The sequence below is a fragment of the Pogoniulus pusillus genome, chromosome Z (assembly GCF_015220805.1).
Source record: "Pogoniulus pusillus isolate bPogPus1 chromosome Z, bPogPus1.pri, whole genome shotgun sequence".
NCBI classification, from domain to species: domain Eukaryota; kingdom Metazoa; phylum Chordata; class Aves; order Piciformes; family Lybiidae; genus Pogoniulus; species Pogoniulus pusillus.
This window is the reverse complement of record NC_087309.1, coordinates 83332785-83353794: the sequence shown is the minus strand read 5'-3', so window position 1 is coordinate 83353794 and position 21010 is coordinate 83332785. Positions and strand designations below refer to the sequence as shown.

The following is a 21010-nucleotide window of genomic DNA, read 5'->3' as shown; positions in this document are numbered from 1 at the left end:
TTTTTGGTCAGAGGATAGGAAATATTTTATATGATTTTTTTAGCATATATTTCCTTGTAATATTTCTACTGTGAAATAATATGCCTTGAAGAGAAGTCCTAGTGAAGAAAAAACCAGAAAATGATGTGATTTCTTTGTTGGCAATTTTTCTGCCACTTTGTCTTCCCACTCCACCCTCTTGTAACAAATTTTGCAGGACAGTTTTGGCAGTGTAATTTTCAGTTCAAGTAATTCAGGTCCAGTTTTTGTGCATTCTTGTCACAAATTTGGCAGGACAGTTTTGGCAGTGTAATTTTCAGTTCAAGTAATTCAGGTCCAGTTTTTGTGCATTCTTAGTGTTGATCTAACTTACATTGTGTGATGATTTGGGAGTTACCCAACCCCCCGAACTCTTATGATATTACCCAGACTAGACACAGCCAGCTGGAAGTTAAGGAATGAAGGTTTATATTCACAGCTTAGCACAATATACAAGCAGATATTTACAATATTTACACCTATATACAGAAATATACAAGTTAAAAGTAATACAGAAGCACAACACCCATCCCAGAAATCAGAGTTCCCCAGAGGGGGTCCCAACTACCCTTCCACCTTCTTTCAACCCTCTGCCGTATCTGAGAATTTGCCTTACATGCAAGGCGAGTTTGGAGGATCAGCAAGGATGGTTAGAAGCAGAATTACTTGGGTTACACAGCAAAAGCCCAAGGAGAAAAGCACAGCCAGTAACTCAAATAGAGACTCTCACACGCTCCGTCTTATCTGTGTTTGTGTTCTTCTTGTTATATGTCTCAGCAAGCCTATGAATGAAGTAGACATCATCATTGTTTTCTTTTCACAGCCTGTAATTTTTTCTCACTAAAATATTTCAATTAGCCTCAAGCTAGCACATGTTGTCTGTGATGGTTTGGGTGTTACCCACCCCCTCACACTTTGGAAGTCACCCAGACTAGACTCAGCCAGCTCTGGAAATTGACTGAAGCTTATTATTTACAGCTTAGCTCAATATACAAACAGATATTTACAGTATATACAGTTATATAGAGAAATGTATGAAATAGACAAGGTAAAAGGTAATGGAGAAACACAGCAGTCCTTCCAGAAACCTGAGTCCGCAGGAGGGGCTTCCAAGAGCCTTTCCACCTTCTCCCACCCCTCTCAACCTTACCCCAGTCCCAAGGAAGAATGGAGTTTTGGCCAAGGGGTTAGGAGCCAAAGTGGATTAATCAGAGAAACGGAGGTGCTTCTCGGAGCTCCCCAGCAGGAGTAGTGCTTTATCTATGTTTGGATTCTTGTTCTTATACATCTCAGCAAGCCTGTGAGTGAAGTAGACATCACCACTGTTTTCCTTCCACGGCCTGTAATCTAGTCCTTCTCACCAAAATGTTCTAGCTAGCTTCAAACTAGCTCATTGTCTCACATTTCCTTGTCTATAGTTAAGTATAGATATTTCAAACTTGCAGTGCTTTTACCTTAAATTTTAGGTTTCTGACTCATTTAGTGTTTCATTCAGAATATTTTCATGCTACTCAAGGACTGAGATTTGAAAAAAATGTTTTTTTTTTAAGAGTTGGTTGGTTGGTTGGTTTTACTCATCCTGAAATAATGATTCGGCCATAAATCTTAAGCTCCTAGAAAATATAACAGATTGCATGATGTTGTAATGCTTTTTGAACTTAAAACATTTTTGTAGTATGTCCAGTGATTAATTTTCTCTTTGTCCTATTGTTTTCTGCTGACTCTTTTTGCTGAGTTTATTTAAGCTTCTTACAACATTTCTTGATCAGCCTGTACTTGCACCAGTTCTGTTGAGCAGTTAGAATGTTTCAGCTCGTTGTGACTCCTGTTGGCCAAATAGTAACTGATTATACTCTGTCATCTGAAGGTGAAGAATGAGTGAAGGAGTTTTGCATGTGTCATTTGGGTAGAGAAGCCAGATAAGCCCACTTGAGCCATAAGCTTTGTAGGTAATGGAATGTTTTCTTACAGCACTTACTTAAAGCTGCTGTGGACCAAAGCAGATCATGACAGTGGAGCTGAAAAGAGAGCTGTAGTGATTAAGAGGCCTCAATAGGTTTCTGCTGCCATCTAATACATCTGCAACATTCCTCAAAATATGTTTCTTCTTCAAATTAGGTCTCTGTAACATGGTAATCTACTACTGCCGTGGTAATCTACTACTGCCTTTATTCTGTTCCATTAGCTGCCTTGAGGATATGATAAAGATATAAAGATTTTTACCTTGGGTGATATTAAGATGAGTGTTTGAGGCTATATGAAAAAACTTTTTTATTTTCTGTTTTCCTGGTTTGAGAAAACCCACAAAGTTATACTCAGAAAGCAATGTTAGACGAATATTAGTAGAATGTGCCATTTCACAGTTTCCGAGGCAGCTGCCAACTTTCACAGTTCTTGCAAGTCCTCTGGTTGTGAACAGGTCTAGCAGGGAGCATTCCTGAATTGGCTCACTCACTAGCTGTGTCAGAAAGTTATCGTCCACGCACTCCAGGAACCTCCCAGAGTGTTTTGTCTCAGCTGTATTGCTTTTCAGCAATGTTTGTTCAGCCTTTTTTCTTCATCACTTGTCTTCTCTGTGAACTTGCAGTGTGTAGGCTGGTTGTGGTTTAATTGGACTATAGGCCAATGGACACAAAAACCCCTAAGTCTCTTGAATGTCACTCAAAGCAGATGGCCCGGTGAAGGGGAAATTCTGTTGTTCTCAGACAAAAAGTTTCAGCACAGATGAATTATCCTTGATCATGAAAGAATGGGGCACAGGAGGGAAGTGTTGTGGATGTCCTCTCTGTGGAAAATGTTTTTATGGCAGAATACTCTTCCCACTGGGCAGCAAAGGGTTCATATCAGACAAGGTTTCATAAGAAATGACTTGCAGCATAAGGAGCTGCAACTTTTATAGCCTGTCCTCACAGGAGAGGTGCTCCAGTCCTCTGATTATCTTCGTGGCCCTCCCCCAGACTTATTCCAACAGTTCGATGTCCTTCTTGTGTGGGGGCTCCAGAACTGCACACAGTACTCCAGGTGGGGTCTAACAAGAGCAGAGTAAAAGGGACCAAATCCCCTCCCTTGCCCTGCTGGCCACACTTCTCTTGATGCAGCCCAGCACACAGTTGCTGTCTGGGCTGCATGTGCACACTGCCAGCTCATGTTGAGCTTTTCATCAACCCAGACCCCCAGGTCCTTTTCCTCAGGGCTGCCCTCCAGCCATTTGCCACCCAGCCTGTATTTGTGCTTGGGATTGCACTGACCCAGGTGCAGGACCTTACCCTTGGCCTTGTTGAATGTCATGAGACTGGCCTGGGCCCACCTCTGCAGCCTGTCCAGGTTCCTCTGGATGGCATCCCTGCCCTCTAGCAAGTTGACTGTGCCACACAGCTTGGTGTCATCTGCAGACTTGCTGAGGGTGCCCTCAATTCCTGTGTCCATATCACTGACAGAGATGTTTAATAGCACCGTCCCCTGAGGAATGCCACTTGTCACTGGTCTCCAGGTGGACTTGTGCCATTCATCAGAACTTTCTGCGTGTTACCATCCAGCCAGTTCCTTATCCAATGAGTGCTCCACCCATCAAGTCTGTGTTTTTCCAGTTTGGTGACCAGGATGCCATGTGGGACAGAGTCAGATGTCTTACTCAGATCCAGGTAGATGACACCAGTTGCCCTCCCCTTGTCCACTGTTGCTGTGAATTCATGATAAAAAGCTTTTTTTTTTTTTTTTTTATAGTATGCCACTCAATGACAGATCTATTACAAGAAGATAAAAAGTGCATGTAAACAACATACATAAACTTTCATACTTTGTTAGTAGAATGGAATGATTCCACAAGGGAAAATAATGCATGATAGGTGTAGGGAGTACATGTAACACAAATTAATTTTGGGGAGTTTTGCTTTTTTACATGAAAGTTTCATGTGTGAAGCCGAGGTATTGGTATTCATTAGCTATTACATTTCCACCAAAACCTTTAGAAAAATGCAACTTCATTGATATTCATACACTTGTGACAGCTGACTTGATACTGTAGCTACAGGCCTCCTTGGAGTGGTGGTGTTTGGTTGTTTGTTTTGTTTTGTTTATGAAGGAGTTTAATTTAGCATGACTTCATTCAAGTTATCAAAACAAAATTTACCGGTGTTCTTCCTTACTACTACTTCATTACAGAGCTGTCTTCTGCTGTTTAAAGGTAAAATAAAACCCCAGGACATAATCCCTCAGATTATACTTTCCTTGACAGCATTCAGTTTAAAAAGACTTAAAAAAAACCCCAACAAAACCCAACCAAACAAAAAACCCCCAAACCAACAAAAAAACCCCCACAAACAAACAAAAAACCCCACAACAACAACAAAAAACAAGCACAAACCCAACAAAACAGAAAAGCTATAACTTCTTTATGTATCTTAAAAGTTACTTTGAAACCTCTATGCCAAAGATGAAACCGAAGCTCTGTTCCATAGCAGATTGAACTGATTCTGGTCTTTGTAGTACGCAGCAAGAGAGAGATTCAATGGCAACATTTATGTGTTCTCATCTTTTTACTTGTTTTAAAGGTTCTTGGGTTTTTTCCTAAACTTTAAAATGTGTTTGGAGAAGTTTTATAGTACTTGCAGATTATAAAGGATAGGAGGAACAATCTGAAAAATCACTTTTGTTTACATAGAATGAAAACAAGCATAAAAATACACGCTGGATTTAGGTAATTGTTGTGTATTTTATTTGTCCATTAAAGGATTCATTGTCTGATTTTAGAAACAACACAAAGGTTTCTGCTACCAGGTTTATTTTAAAGATGAAAAAAATTATTTCTATTTTAGATGAGAAAGATGCCAGGAGAACTTCCAGATGTGAAAAACTCATACATAATGTGATCTCGCTAACAGCAGCAGTATGATTTAGCCAAGTGTAAAGGTTAAATAAAATGTCAGACATTTCAAGTTGAAACGAATCCTACGATGTATTGTTATCGTATTCTCAGATTTCTATTACTTTTGAAACTAAAGTACAGAAATTGCATTTGACAAATACAAAAAAGAGTTAGTGTCAGTGTTAGTGTCTGAGGTAGAACTTCATGGCTGTAGAACTAAACTGCACATTTAGCGTCATTTTTCTGCAAGTAGGTGCTTTTTGTAGTACATCATGACAGATTTAAAAAGAAAGATCTGCCTATTTGTATGACTTTATACTCCTAACTGAGGAATCTTGTATCTCTCTATTCTGTCTCTGTTCTTGCCTTCACTATCCTACTTTAGTCATCTCTTTTTACCATGAAGTCTCACTAGTTTTTACATATTTTCACGGTGTATAAACACACCGAGTAAGTCCTTTTACATTTTTAAAGTTCAGCTTGTAATCTTGTGGCAACTGACTGGCTGATCAGAAAAAAATAAGTCAAAAGTAATCGGTTAGCTTTGTGTTTTTCTCTCTCTCCTGTTTTTTTTTAGTCTCTACGTTCTGACTTTCCCCATTTGCTTTTACCAATCTTAGGTCAGACTTTTAATACTGTAAGGTTCCCATGTGAACATAGTGGTTGAATACAGTTTCAAATAAACTCCTGAACCAACACATTTAGCATTTTATCAATATTGTTCTTAAAAATTCATTTGCTGTGGAGCAACTAGGAAGATGCACTTTCCTCCTCACCTTCCTTTACAGTTAAAAAAAAAAGGTAAACCCAACAGATTAATTTTCAAACAAGATGTCATAGTGACTGCTGAGCATTTACAATTCTTTTATTATATGATACAGTAAAAACCCTGAAGTAGCTATTCTAAGAACATTTATATGTGTTTTCTTAAATCATCTGAAGCGGAGATTGCTTTATTTGCATTTTAATACTGTATAATGTTTATCTTATGCATCACATTAAGTAAATGGCCTGAAGTAAAAAATTGCTAATAGTGCAGAAAACAGATGTTTGAACATCCAGTCTTGAAGTAATTAAACACAGTATAAGTAATATTACTACAGCAAGGTAAATTGGTTCTGCTTCTCTAAGTTAAGGAGAGCTGTGGTTCCAATGTTTTCTTAAACAAAAATAAGTAGATTTTCATCAAATGACTACTTTTCTCCCTGGCTTTATGGTCAGTTGTGATGGTCATGATGCTAAGGCAAAACTTCAAAATCTTGTGCAATACTAACACTGCAAAAGCTCCATACATAAAACTAATGTTTTGCAAATTTAATCTGCTTCCATAAGTAGAATACTTTGGAAGTAATGGCAACATACAGAAGATGATAGGAGGACTCTTACGTCGTCAGAACTGTCTCTTATACCTACATGAAGTATACAGCGTTTCCAGAGTGATTCACAGAGCAGCCTGTGCTTTTTCCTTTTAAAAGTAGCCATAGAACACTTTCCAAAACCATAGCAAATCCACAGCTAGTACTTTCTACAGGAAAAGAACTATCATTAGTCACCTAAGTGACTACACTTTACAGAATGTTACTTGAAATGTGAAGTTCAGTGTAAGAAATTGACCACTTCTGACAGTCTTATCAGAGGTTGCAGAACATTTAGAACATTTTGCTTTTACCTAAATTTGGAGGTGGTGTGGTTTTTTTTTTTCTTATGAATCAGAGCTACCCACTGGACATTTTGAGAAATTTCAGCAACCCCAGCGTACTGTGTCTAGTTTAAGTTAGTCCTTTGATGCTAAGTAAGGAGGAGGTAAAACAAGGACAAGAAAAAGCCCTAGAACCCAAGCTGAAAATTAGAGAAAGTTTAAGATGAGAGAAGGCAATTACTTCTCTTGTTCTTGGAAAGGAAAGTGTGATGGTTTGGGTGTTACCCCCCTCCCCCCCCCCCCTTTGGAAATCACCCAGACTAGACTCAGCCAGCTCTGGAAATTTGAATAAAGCTTATATTTACAGCTTAGCTCAATATACAAGCAGATATTCACACTATATACAGTTATATACAGAAATGTACAAAATATACAAGGTAAAAGGTAATAGAGAAACACAACAGCCCTCCCAGAAACCTGAGTCCCCGGGAGGGGCTTCCAATGGCCCTTCCACCTTCTCCCACCCCTCTCAACCTTACCCCAGTCCCTAAGAAGAATGGAGGTTCGGCCAGGGGGTTGGAAAGCAAAGTGGATTAATCAGAGAGATGGCATGCTAGAGAGAAGTGCAGCTCAGGCAATGCCTCAGGAAGCGGTGCCTTATCTATGTTTGGATTCTTGTTCTTATACCTTTCAGTAAGCCTATGAGTGAAGTAGACATCGCTCTTGTTTTCCTTTCAGAGCCTGTAGTCTAGTTCTTCTCACCAAAATATTCTACCTAGCTCAAACTAGCACAGAAAGCATGGAAGATCTGAGATCATTGTAATGTACATATGGAGAAATCAAATCTTAGTAACAGAAAGTGGTTGAATTTTCTTTGCAATGTCTTAGGGAGAGTATAAAACTGTTGTTCTTTTTATCAAAATTGAATTTATGGGTAGCTTTTATTAAAATTTAGTTACAGTCTGAGCAATGTTAGCAGTTTCCTCATTCTCATAGTTACATATTTGCTTTCATCAGTTTGGAAACTGTTTTGTGAGATTGATGGATTGCTCATTTTTGAATGACAACCAGAAAAATGTAAAAAAAAAAATACAACATGTTTGGTTTCTTCCATCTTTCTCAAATCACATTGATTTAAACTCTGTTCAAGTACTATTTCAGTGAGCAAAGGTTGTAGTATCCCATTTGTATACTTTCCAGATCATATCTGTGCCATTTGTAATTAAAGAGTGAAGTCTAGAAAAGAAACCAAACCAGAACTTTACTTTTGGAATTTTATTTTCTCAGCATGCATATATATATATGTGTAAAATACTATGAAACTGGATAGAAACTGTAGTTTAGGCAGGCCGTAACAGTATACATGGAATTCACAGTGAGTTTCATAGTACAGGTACAATGTATAATATATTGACTTGGTTTACTCAAGTGAAAAGGGCATGGAGAGAATAAAGTGATGGAGAAAAGAATGATCTAAAATGCTGCTTTATTTTTTTCAAAGCTGGTTAAAATGATCTGAATATATATTTGCAGCTGATTAGGTAAGAGACTTTTATATTCTCTCATAAGGAGCCATCTGAGCTCATCAATGCTTTTGATGAAATGATTTTCACCTTGTGAAAAATTTTGAATGAATTTTTGAAGTTTTAATAGCAAAAGTTGTTTAATTATAAAACTTTGTAGAAGACCACCCTTTCAATCCCCAAACATGTCCTGAAACCAGCACTTAGTGTCTATCTCAAGCTCTCTTGTCCACTCAAAACTGTGTTTAAAACTTCGAATCACGCGCTTGAGTGTTAAAGGTTTTATGTTATTTTCTGTCAGCTTCTCATTTTTAAGCCTATGCAGTACTGAAAGGAAAAATAAGTAATAATAACCAGTGTTTATATAGAAAATACAGTTGCATAAAATTTTCTTGGCTTAGTTATTTTTTTTTCCTTTTTAAATTTACAAAAAATACATTTTGGAAATAGGTATTAGACAGACAAGATTCAGTATCTACTGACTTGTGTTTTTGGTGGGAGTGGGAGCTAAAACAAAAATCCTAAGCTTCAAAGTTCTAGGCTTATCTTCTTCCATAATCAGCATTTCTGAATTTTCAAGTTCTTCACCTTCTTATCTGATTACCTTTCCATGTTCCTCTGTTAAGGAGACTCATTGCTACTTCAGTTCTTTGTCAGAGATTATTTACTGTCTTGGTAGTGTCCTTTGTTCACGTAATTTTCTGTTTGGCAAATTTATCAAACATTTTCTGTATTCTTAAAAGACTCTATGGTAACACAAATGGTAAGGACAGAAACTTCCTCAGGGACTGTTAGGAAAGGCAGAGAAAATAGGCAGGTGGCATTAGAAGACCAGTACATAAAATTATAAACTTTAAAGAATCGGTCATAAATGATGAATGAAGACAAAAATACATAGACTAGTCAGTTTGGGTTGGGAATTGTACCATGACCAACTGTCAGTATGTGTGTATGAAAAATATACAGGACAGTGTAAGACTGCAAAATAAAAGGAGTGAAGAACATTATTCATACCACATAGGCAGTTTTTAAAGTCTTAGTTGCAGTGCATCCCTCCTATCTCTCAGCACTGACAGGCTAGGAAACATAAACGTCTCATTTTAGTCCTTAGTTTGTCCCTAACTGAGATTTGTAAAAAAGAGTGATGAAAATATTTTTTACAGCGTTAAGGAACTTGCTAATGTGCACAATGATAGACACAATTTAATACATGATGATGGAGATGAGACATCAGATGCTAACGCATGTAGCTGATCATATTATGTATCATTTGGTGGTTTTCAGTAGTTCTGTAGAAGCGATGACCAAGTGTGTTTTTCAGTTGCAGAAGCTGAGATTAAAAAGTGTGTGTACAAGACTTGCATGATTCATAAAAAGCAACATTCATACATAGGAATCAAACAGCTCATAAGACACTCTTAAAGTGGTTTTAAGTGACTCAGCTTCTGTGGCATATCCCTTCTCTCTGCCCTTGCACTGTATTTATGGTTTGACAGATCTAGTTGTACTTTCACAGTCTGTACATATGCTTGGGAATGGCATCTGCAAAAAGTCTTAGATCTGTACAAGGAGGCTGTGCGAGGAAGCAAAGATAGAAAAGTGCAGGAGAGAAAGAGGGGGAAAGATATGCAAGTTCATCAGGAGGTTGCTGTCAAAGAAACAGGGCAGATTGGAGGTACAAACCTGAGGCCTTAAGAAGTTTATTTTTAAAGATCAGGACATAGAAATAAGATGCTAGACCTGCCTTATTTAATCTCTTAAAGAAATGGTTTATTAAGAAGAAAATCTCCAATGCAAGGTTTAGAAACATATCCATGTATCTTTTTTTTTCTTCTGTTTGTTTTTTTTTTTTTTTTCCTGATAGTCTCACAGCATTTTTTAAATTGAAATTATGAGTATATCCTTCCAAAGCTTAGTTACAAGTCTTTGTGTGATTATTTGGTGAAAATTTCCATTGACATCGGTGTTTGCCACAGTAAAGAATATAAAAATGGTGATCTTCCTTTAGATTTGTTTCACTAGTAATGAATCCACAGGGATTCTAGAGGTAAAAACGAAAAACCAAAATTTTGAGAAGGTTAAATGAACACAGTGTTTTTGTCTTTTATATTCTAGACATTGCACAAGTGACCCTTGCTGTGCCAAGCACACAGAGAAGAGTTGCAGTTTAGTCATTGTCATGTGTTACTAAACTAAGGCCTTGTGTAAGCAGGGGTCACTAGGTGAAACTAATGCATTGCATTGGTTATGTCATGTTTGAGTGGCTTATGAAAGAACACTGTGTGATTTTTTTTGAAGGGCAGGAATAGTTTTCTTCAAGTATTTCAGATTACCTTCTGCACTTCATTTGCTGAGTGAATGGAAAGCAATTTATGGGAAGCAACAGTCTTAGGAAAGATGAAGGCAGTGAAATATATTGCTCTGTGTGTTATTATTAAGACTGCTCTCATGAGTATGTCTCCATCTCAATATAGATGTTACTGGGGGCGTAGAATTGGGAGTGGGGCTCTGGAGTACCAGCTGGAGTGTGTAAATGGGGGCTAGTATAGACGCAACAATGCTTGGTAAGTTCCTAAAAATTACGTCGACAGCTGTTGAGCTCATCCATACTCAAGTGTGTTTTTTGAAGAGAGGCCAAGGAATTTTTAATCAAGGAAGATTACTGAGCAGACTACTGTGTGCTGAATATTTAAAAATAGACTTACTTTTAATAGAAAAAAACTCTTTGTTTAAGCATGGAGTGTTCCATTTTTCACTGAAAATGCTAAAGTTGTTTTCATTTAAAACAGTATTAAATTATTATGAATGAGATGGAAACAGATAATGAGATGGAAAGAAGATAATATTTATTCTGTTTATTTGGAATCTTTTATAGGATTGTCAGCTTGAGTAGTGTAAGTGCATTTTAACTTTAGTGTGTCTCAGACTGCAGAAGTTTGGGAGTAGAGAGTTTTCAGTGATGTTAGATTGGAAAATGTCTGATTTAAAGAAAATTCCCTATGGAATGTTTTTGCGTGAAGTTATTTTGGTAGTCTGCTCTCATAGGACCAATTGCTAGTCTTTTCCCACCCTAATGAAAGTAGGTCACTAGTTTGTGGCACTCATCCAAGTTGTGAGATTTATTTGGTGTTCAAGCACACAGTCTAGAAATAGTGATGCAGTCTCAGCAAGGCCACTTTTCATTTCATGAACATAATTTCCAGTGCCCTGGAATTAATTTATTCACTGACCTGTTAATAACTGCAATCTGTCACTGGCTTACAGAGGCAGAGGAAGTGTCTGGAAATAGTCATGGTCACCCTACCAGGTGATTAGTTACAGGATATCTGTTCAATGTAACTTTTTTTGTTGTGATCATGTAGAAGAGCCTGACTGTTAATGAAAACAAGCCAGCAACTTAATCAACAGGAAAATACTTGTAATTAATGAATATTGGAGAAAGATAGTTTAAGTGGTTGTTTTACACCACATTATACCATAATATATCTGAAAAATGTTCTGGTTGCTTCTGAAAAAGCAGAGAAATTCCACACATGTAGGTGCTCGAAAAAAGCACATTATAGGATCACCAATGTACTTGTTAATGTTTAAAAATAGTACTTTTAATTTAGTGGTGCTCCAGATATATTCTTCCCCCATCCACTCAATGTTTTTATTAAAATTAGAATTATTTTTTGCCACAGGAGTGGCAGAAGGTCGCTCAGGGCAGTAGATAGCTCTGGGTAATGGAATAGCTGTTAACCCTTTCCTACTTCACGTGTAACATAGCCCTGGAGACTCAAACTTGCTGCTGCCTTTGAGAGAGAAGGACTCATGGGTGAGAAAACAGTTCTTACAGTGTGTTGTCATAGCTGGCTGTTCCTAGAATTGCTGCTTCTATTTTCAGTGTTTCTGTTTCTGCTGTAGATAAGCAGCAAACTTAGTTCTAAAGGCATCTCTCTTCTGTTCTGCATCCTAGCTATGAGCCTTTTAACATACTTCAGTATCACAGAATTGTTTTGGTTGGAATGCCTTTAAGATCAACTCCAATCATTAACCGAGCATTGCCAAATCACTTTGAAATGTTGTCACTCAGCACCACCTTTAGTTCTGAATGTTTCATTTTTTCCTCATTTACCATTCCCTGTGGTACAAGGTGCACAGCATCCTGGCTCTTAATCCACTGTCTAGAAAAGTAAACTTTTGCCTGTGTCGGAAAGCTCACGCTGATTAAAATATCAGGCAATACCACTGCGTACAGTAAACCCTGCTCTTCAATATGTATGGGAAAAGACTTTCCTAGACTTGCACAAAACCAGTCTTTGGAAACAGATTAAAGCTGAATCATAGAATGGTTTAGGTTGGAAGGAACCTCAAGGATCATCCAGTTCCAACTCATGCCGTAGGCAGGGACACCTTCCACTAGAACAGGTCACTCAAGGCATCGTCCAACTGGGCCTTGAACACCTCCAGGAGGTGAACATCCACAGCCTCCCTGGGCAACTTCTTCCAATGTCTCACCACCCTCAGTGTAAAAGAACTTCTTCCTAACATCTAGTTTGACTCTCCTCTTTTCCAATTTAAACCCATTACTCCTTGTCCTGTCACTACAAGACCTTATAGGTAGTCCCTCCCCAGCCTTCCTGTAGTCCCCCTTCAAATAGTGGAAGGCTTCTACAAAGTCTTCTCAAAGCCTTCTATTCTCCAGGCTGAAGAGCCCTAACTCTCCTAGCCTGTCCTCATAGCAGTGGTGCTCCAGCCCTCTGATCATCTTTGTGGCCCTCCCCCAGACTTATTCCAACAGTTCGATGTCCTTCTTGTGTGGGGGGCTCCAGAATCCGGTGGAGTCTGACGAGAGCAGAGTAAAGGGGTGGAATCCCCTCCCTTGCCCTGCTGGCCACACTTCTCTTGATGCAGCCCAGCACACAGTTGCTGTCTGGGCTGCATGTGCACACTGCCAGCTCATGTTGAGCTTTTGATCAACCCAGACCCCCAGGTCCTTTTCCTCAGGGCTGCTCTCCAGCCATTTGCCACCCAGCCTGTATTTGTGCTTGGGATTGCGCTGACCCAGGTGCAGGACCTTACCCTTGGCCTTGTTGAATGTCATGAGACTGGCCTGGGCCCACCTCTGCAGCCTGTCCAGGTTCCTCTGGATGGCATCCCTGCCCTCTAGCAAGTTGACTGTGCCACACAGCTTGGTGTCATCTGCAGACTTGCTGAGGGTGCCCTCGATTCCTGTGTCCATATCACTGACAAAGTTGTTAAACAGCAGTGGTGCCAGCACTGACCCCTGAGGGACACCACTTGTCAGTGGTAAATAATAAGAAGGTCTTTGTTTTTGTTTTGGGCTTTTTTGGGGGTTCTAGTTTAATACAATTCAGGAGCTTCTCGAGGTACTTGATGTGATACTAAAGGTACTAAAATTTCAGGTGGAACTTTCAGCGCAGCTGACCAACTGCCATTGCAAACCATGGGAAGAATTGCCACTCACTTTTGGTCTTAGTTTTCATCATCAGTAGTGGTTTCTTGAAGCTTTGGTTTAGAGGACAACTCTTTAGAGGGGCCAAACACTTACTTTGGGAAGAAGCTCTGTTGTCTGTAGGAGTATCATCCTACACATCTCTTCTGGTAGAAGAGAATTAATGAAATTAAATTAAAACACTCACTGGTATTTTGCATTTGCTCTCAATTATAATGGGAAAGGACATTTTATGAATAAGCAAAACTAAACCCCAAAACCGAAATAGGACAGAAAATAATAGCTTTCTCTACGAGTCTTGCTAAAACCAGTATTTTCTAATGGAGACTTGTATGAAGTGCTGCAGCTACTGCATACTTCCCTGTTTGGTGATATTTATCTTACCAGACATGATTTCCCCGTAAGGAATGAGAAATGCTCTGGCTGCTTTGTATAATATCCAGTCTTTTAGAGTATGGAATGCTAGCAAATTTTGATGACTTGGCCTATTGAATCTTTTGATGTCTCCTTTGTTTTCAAATTCTTTCAAGTGACACAGTAAATTAAGCTGTCCTCTATTCACTACATCTGCTGACTGTCCACCAAAGTCTTTGTATTAGAAAAGAGAATAAAACAAAAATAAATTCTTAGCAAGTAATTTTCTAGTATGCAATAAAACAGAAACCCCAAACTGGGTATGAGCAATGTAGAGCAACATTCTGATCTAGTAAATTACATAAAAGCAGAAGATAGTTGTTTTTTCATGCCAGGAAAACAAAATTATTTTGAGACATACTCCAGTGTCTCAAAAGACTTCAAAAGTATGAATGTTTGAAGCATACTTTTGAAGCCTTTTTAGTTGTATTAATTTCTAAAGTGCTTACAAGGAAATGCTATTAATGTTTTATAGCATTCCCATGCCATCATATTAGTGTGATCATGACTCAGTATTGTTTTTTTGGGGGGAATTTGGTTTCATTTTTGCGTTTCAGTGTGAAATAGAAAAGCATTAATGTTTGACAGCTTTCTAAACTCATAGTTGTGGTATATTGAACTCACATGTTGGGAACATGCCTTGGTCTGAATCTTTAGTTCATCTATGTTATAGAAACAGTTTAATTATTTAATCATCCATGTGAATATTCTTGAAAATTTCACTGTTCTTAGGGTTCAGTTGTTGGCTTTTTTTCATTACTGTGCTGGTTTATTACTTTTGCTGATCTTAATGTTATTGCATGATTGACTGTTGCAAAGGAAAAGTCTTATAAACATCTATAAATATCTGAGGGGTAGATGAAGGTGCCTAGTGAGAGGATAAGGAACAACGGGTACAAGCTAGAATGTTCTTTTCTGTGGTGCCAGTAATTTCCAGTGAATTTGTATGTATATGTGTGTTTGTGTGTGTGTGTATGATTTATAAAGTGATTTGGTAAGTCAGAAGTCGTAAGATCAGAGGAGATGTTCATATTTTCATTCATATATTTTGAATATAAACTTTGCCTTCCAGTTCAGTCTTCATTTTCTGCAATATTGGAAAAATACCAAAAGACTTAAAGGAGAAAAAGTTGATGTGGAATTGATTGCTATCAATAGAGAATTCTCAGAAGACAATTGTGATAATTTGAAGACCAAATATTCTTTGTTGTGATAATTCATCCTGAAAAGTAGCAGGTAGCTATTAATCTTTCATTAAAATCCTGAAGTTTGACACTGAATTCATCTACTCATTACCATGAGGCTGACAATGAGCAAGGCAATATGCAGCTTGTATTTCTTTCAAATGAGTGAATTAATAAACAGTTTTAACCCAGATACGTTGGACTAGATTTGCTATTAGAGGCAGAAATAAAGTGACTGAACTTAGATATTTCAGTTGTTCATGAGGGTATTATGTTTAGACAGTGTTATAACCATTGCAAGTGATCAGGTCTTCATGCTGAACATTTAGAGGTGTCAGCTATTTTTCTGGATGGCATCTGTGACTAGAAAAAAATGTACTACTTCAATATTGAAGTGACAAAGTGGAAGAAAGTAAAACTGAAAGTAGAGAAATAATAATATATGCAGCATAGGAAGCACCTATTGCCCTTGCATGTTGTTCAAGTTGAAAAATCTGACTGCTGTGAGTTAAGAAGCACTTAACTGTAGTCTTGGAAGTGTCAAAGATCAAAATAGTGAAAAAGGCTGTTACCTTGTGTGTTCTGAGACCATCACACTTCTTTATTTTTAAATTAGTTAAACCCCAAGTAAATTCTTCCCACGTTCTCTAAAATAAATTAGAGCAGGGAAGGTAATGTAACATAACTATACATTTTCTAATTCTCTTGAATTCTAGGCAAGACTGTTTTTGTTTGCCCATGGTAAGAGCACTACTCTTTAGTTTGGCATTTACTATGTGAGAAAGAAAAAAAAAGAGGGAGAAGGAGGAAGAGAGAGAGGGAAAGAGACAGAAAGAGAGAGAGAAAGAAAAGGAAAGAAAGTGATAAAGAAAGAAAAACAGAAAGGCAAAGAAAGAAAAGAAAAAAAAAAGATAACTGAAAGCTATGTTTTGCAGTTGAAGAGGCATTTCACTTTCTGGTGGGCTGAATAATAGTTAGACTTTTATCTGTTTCAGGTTTTTCAAGTGGCATACATTTTAGGATGTTTGTGTAGATGTCCATTCTTGTCCTGAAGCCAGGTACTGCAAAAGAAAAATCTGATCTTCTGCTTTCCTTGATCTGGACATGGCCCTCAATAGCCTCTTCTAGGTGACTCTTCCTTGGAAGGGATATTGGACAGGATGAGCTCCAGAAGTTCTTTCCGACTTCATTTGGTTAGTGGTTCTGTAATTTTGGTAGTTGGATGAAAACTATGGTTATTGTTTTTACTTCTCAGAATTAGTGCAGTGAGCTTGTGTGTTGTAAGCATAACTACTGGCACAGTGTAAAGAAACATGTGAGAATCTAAATCTCTTTTGGGTTTTTCCCTTCTCCCCTGTCCCTGCGTAGGAAAAAGGAAGTAGTACTTTCAGAGTAGACCATCAGAATGACAGCTGGTGAAGTCTAATGGGTCAGTGGAAAAATCTTCAACTTTCCTCAGAACACTATAGAACAAAATATTATTTCAGTCTTATGCTATTGTTCTAGTTTATCTTTTTTCATTCTTGTTTCATGGTGGTGTAAAACTTCAGATCATGACCTCTAACAAAACTTCTCCTTAGCAGTTTTCATTATGTGTATAAATTGTAGTTTAGCCTTCTAAAGAAGAGCAGTTTAGCCTTTAAAAAAGGGATGTTCTGTGGTTTCTGCCCTCTTCTTTGTGTTTTAAGAATAAGGAACTCCTTTTTATATTCTTTTAATGATGGCAGTAGACTGGATTCAGAACTTTTGTTTCTGTGTAACCAAGCAGATAGGTAAAGCAGGTGTGCAGTTACTGGATTGGTGCCGAAGAGAGTTTGCCTTACATCAGGAGGACAGCTTGACTAACTGAGAGCAAGGTGACATTATCCTTTAAAATAGGTGTAGCGTAATAGTGAAATGATACTTGTTCAGTTGCAGATTTCTTATGTGCTCTAAAACCAATTTGTGTTCTGAGATTATTTTAAAAAATGTCTGTTTTCTTATTGAAAATTATTGTTAACAGTCATATTTAGGGAGCAAGAGATTCACAAGGCGTAGTGATTCTTGTCCCAGAGCATGGCAGGTTAGAAAATACAGAAGGAAGACAGAAATGACCTGGTACTATATGAAGTTTTAATCTGGGGATGTCTGAAGATGCACATTTAATGACCAGATTGTTCCAGTGGTTAATTTCAAGGTGTGCCAGCAAGCTGTAGAGTGACTTAGTTAATATGTTCTGACATTGATGGTATATTTCTACTGTGATAGTTTTAATATAAGCCTGAGGAAGTGTTTAGCTGAGCTAAAAATTATTCTAGCACGTCTGACATCAGTGATGGGGTTTCATTTGGGTGTCTTTTCTGTTTTCTGCTGAGTTGCATTGGACTGCTTGTTCCAGGTTTTGCTCCTAGCTAGGACTGAACAGAATAGGAATCTCACATCCAGCAATCTTAAGCTCTCTACAGATGCACAGTGTGGAATCAGAATGCTTAGGTAAACAGATATGAAAAAACCCTTACTGACACAAATGTCAGGTTTTCTTTGCTTAAACGAATAATTGTGTTCTCCTAATTATATGCACATAGTCTAAATCTGTCAGAGATAGTTCTATTGTTAGGGATTTACATAAACAAATCAGTAAGCAATTTATGAACCCATAGACCATTATTTCTTTGGTTATGTGGGGTTTTCTTACAGAGATAAATTAATGCAGTAAGCATTTGTGGGATTCATAGCATCTTTGTCAGATTAGAGGTTTACATAGTATTTTACAGGGAATCTTCAGTGCACATCTCAATAATTTATAAAGTTTAACACTAACTACACATTTTTAGGTAACAGAATCATAAGACCAAATGTAGAGTTTGATTGGCTAACTCTAAATGACAAAACATGACTTTTGACTTTTATTAAAGGAGAGCTCTGACAGTTTTCTTTGCTACATATATGGTCTTTACAGTCCCTTTTGTCAGCAAAACAATGCTGCATACTAAAATTGAAGTAATATCTGGTGAAAAGTTGAGATTACTTTTATTTTACTTCTTTGTACTTTCGTGGTATTTATAGATGTAAGCCATGAGAAGTCAGCTTTAGTGAAGTACAGTGACATTAAAAAAGCATATTTTAAAATAATTATAGGTTAAGAAAAGCAAGTTGTGCTGTTAAAGAATTTGAAAATGTGTTTTTTATAAAAGGTTTTACTGATTTATATTCAGTCTTCAAATATGCATGAAGTATAGTATGAGTAGTGATATTTTTTTCCTGTTTTGCAAATTGAAAATAACTCCAGACCAATCTGCGTGACTGCAGAAGTGGGGTGTTGGGATGCTAACTATCTGGAGTGTAGCTCATTGATTTTTGAGTGTCTGATTAAAGCAAATTACATCAATCACTGGGGTGGCAATGTGAAAATATGGAAGTGGTGCAATAGTAGTAATCATTTCCATAATGAAAAAGTCAGCTGTAGGAATGTGTGTAGGAGGAAAATGTTTTCCAAGAACTAACTACATTTGAATATAATTTCATCTAAATAGAAGACACCTCCATGAGGCTGATATTTTCATTTTTAGTAATCATTAACATTATTTGTTAGAGCTTGCCTGTAATTCTCTCTTTTGACTATTGACCTGCTTATTTTTATTTCTGTATACAGAAAATTAAAAATAATACCCATTATTCTGCTTTTCATTTGTGTCTTTTGATGAGTTCAATGTTTTCAGTACTTGTTTGTCAGTTATTTTTGTTGTCGGTCTGCCAGTTATCACTATGTCATGTTTCACTGTGATTTATTGAGCTCTTCTAATGGTGAAAAGGCCTAGTTTTAGTTTGTGCATTTCTCTGCCTCCCAGTCAAGTATGTGGCTGACTTACCATAATAACCAAGTCAAAAGCAACACTTTGTAACATGTACTGCTTCTAAAGACAAATCATAATTAAACAAGATACTCATTTCTACTAAACAAGTTTCTTAAGGTGTTACAAAGATTTTAACTGTCTTTTAAAGAACTGATTTATTGCAGTAAAGATGCAGAATAATTTGGAAAACATACAACCATCTCTACTTATTTAACTCAAATATTTTGCAGTATGTGATTAAGGAAAATTCATATTGATTCCATAACTCATCACACCCTGTGTCTATCTTTTTTGAGGAAATCAGATACTGAATATGAAACTGGATGGAATCTGGCTTGTTCTAGTCAGTAAACTTAATGTAGTGTTGTTGCAGAGGCTTTCATGTCTGTAGTTTTACAATGTAGAACCAAAAGATAAACAAATAATGCATCTCTTTGAAAATCCTGCTTTTTGGGGACAATGTAGAAGCTGGTAAGAAGCTGTTTCTAACTCAAGTTCCTATTTGCAATATTATTAAGTAGATAATGGAGGTGTACTTTTAGTCTTCTATTTCCAGTTTTAGTAAGCAGGTATCTTAGGCTTCATTGTAATGGTCAATAGATTTTTTTTTTTTAATGAGATAATCAAAGATAAATATCTGACATATGAAGTCCATATTGTTTATCTGTGCTTGGTGTCACTGAGATTTCAAGTGCTTATATGCTTTGTGATAGTAGACAAATATGAATGATTACAAAGAACAAGAATGGAATTCCATCCAGCTAAGGACTCTATCATTTACCTGGAGCTCAGGTTTTAGTGAACTGTGTAACCTAGGTGAATTTTGTAGAAGCTGATACCATAGTTGTTGTAAATATTTTTGTGAATCCATGTAAAGGTAAGTAATGTTTAATAATGGAATAATTTTAATGGTTTGATACTTGCATCTACTGTAACTTAAACTGCTCCTTAACATAGGATCATGCCCTGAGATACATGATTTTTCCTACAGATGGTTGCTTACTACACTTGCTCTTTCAAATTACTTTAGGAAGAAACAATGACTAGTAGCTCAGGGGATGCTAAATAAAAACCTGTAAGAGAAAGAATCACTTTATGAAGACATGCTGTGCAAAAAAGGAAATGTAATATATTGTGATTTAATTAGAGATTACTTTTGAAGGACAGATAACTGGCATATGTTGCAAAATCATAGGTATTTTTTCTATGTTGCATAATTATAAATCTGTAATGCCAGATCCTGTTTGGCAATGAAGAGGTCAAAATATTTTTTTTTTTCAATACTTGACAGTTTAACATTTTATAACATTAGCAAAATGCCTATGTTTTTGACCAGTGCTGAGTGATCTCTGTATTTCTTTAAATGCTTACCTGAAAAAGCAAAAATAGATGCAAAACTGTTTCTGATGTTTGTTAAACATTGTTCTTTATCTTTTACTCTTTTTTTTTTTAGGACTACTAATGATAGTAAAAGTATTTGGTCTCACTGCATGCAGGATGCTAGTGGTGGTATTTCCTATTAGTGTGGTATAGATTGCTAGTTTTAGTTTGAATTGTAGTAAGTGTTCATTATGCTGCTCATCACTTTAAGCCAGTGATGTTAAGTGTTAACACTAACTTCAGGATTTAGGAATTCCATTCAGTGTTTGAGGATATTGGGAAGAAGTAGTTGACTACTTTCAATGGATAGCACCACAGTTAGTTCACAACCTTGTCACAGTGAAAAGATAAAATACCAGTTCTTGAAGATCATCAGTGAAGAAGCTCAAAGGGATTTACGGTAATCTGAGAAACAACAAAAAGTATTTTGTCGCATTCCAGAAGATCTAACAAGTGAAACCTTTTTCATTGAAATGGAAGAGCTAAAAAATTACAGTAAAGCTTCTAAAAAAAAACAACCCTAAACATTTTCACTGTTGTGATCATCAGTGGACCATAGGCAGTGTGATTGTGTAACCCAAATACCTCAAGCCTTTATATTTCCACATTCAAGAAAAGGCAAAAGGTCATTAAGTGACTGTGTGAGAATGAGAAATGAAAGTGCTAGTTGGTAGAAGAAACATTTTGCATGATTTTA

The 21010-nt window shown here is 37.0% G+C and overlaps 1 protein-coding gene across 2 annotated transcripts in view; it reads left to right on the top strand.

Moving 5' to 3' along the window:
• The window catches only part of AUH (AU RNA binding methylglutaconyl-CoA hydratase), a 138252-nt gene that overhangs the window by 65965 nt on the left and 51277 nt on the right, over window positions 1-21010 (top strand). The gene's annotated exons all lie outside the window — the stretch shown is intronic.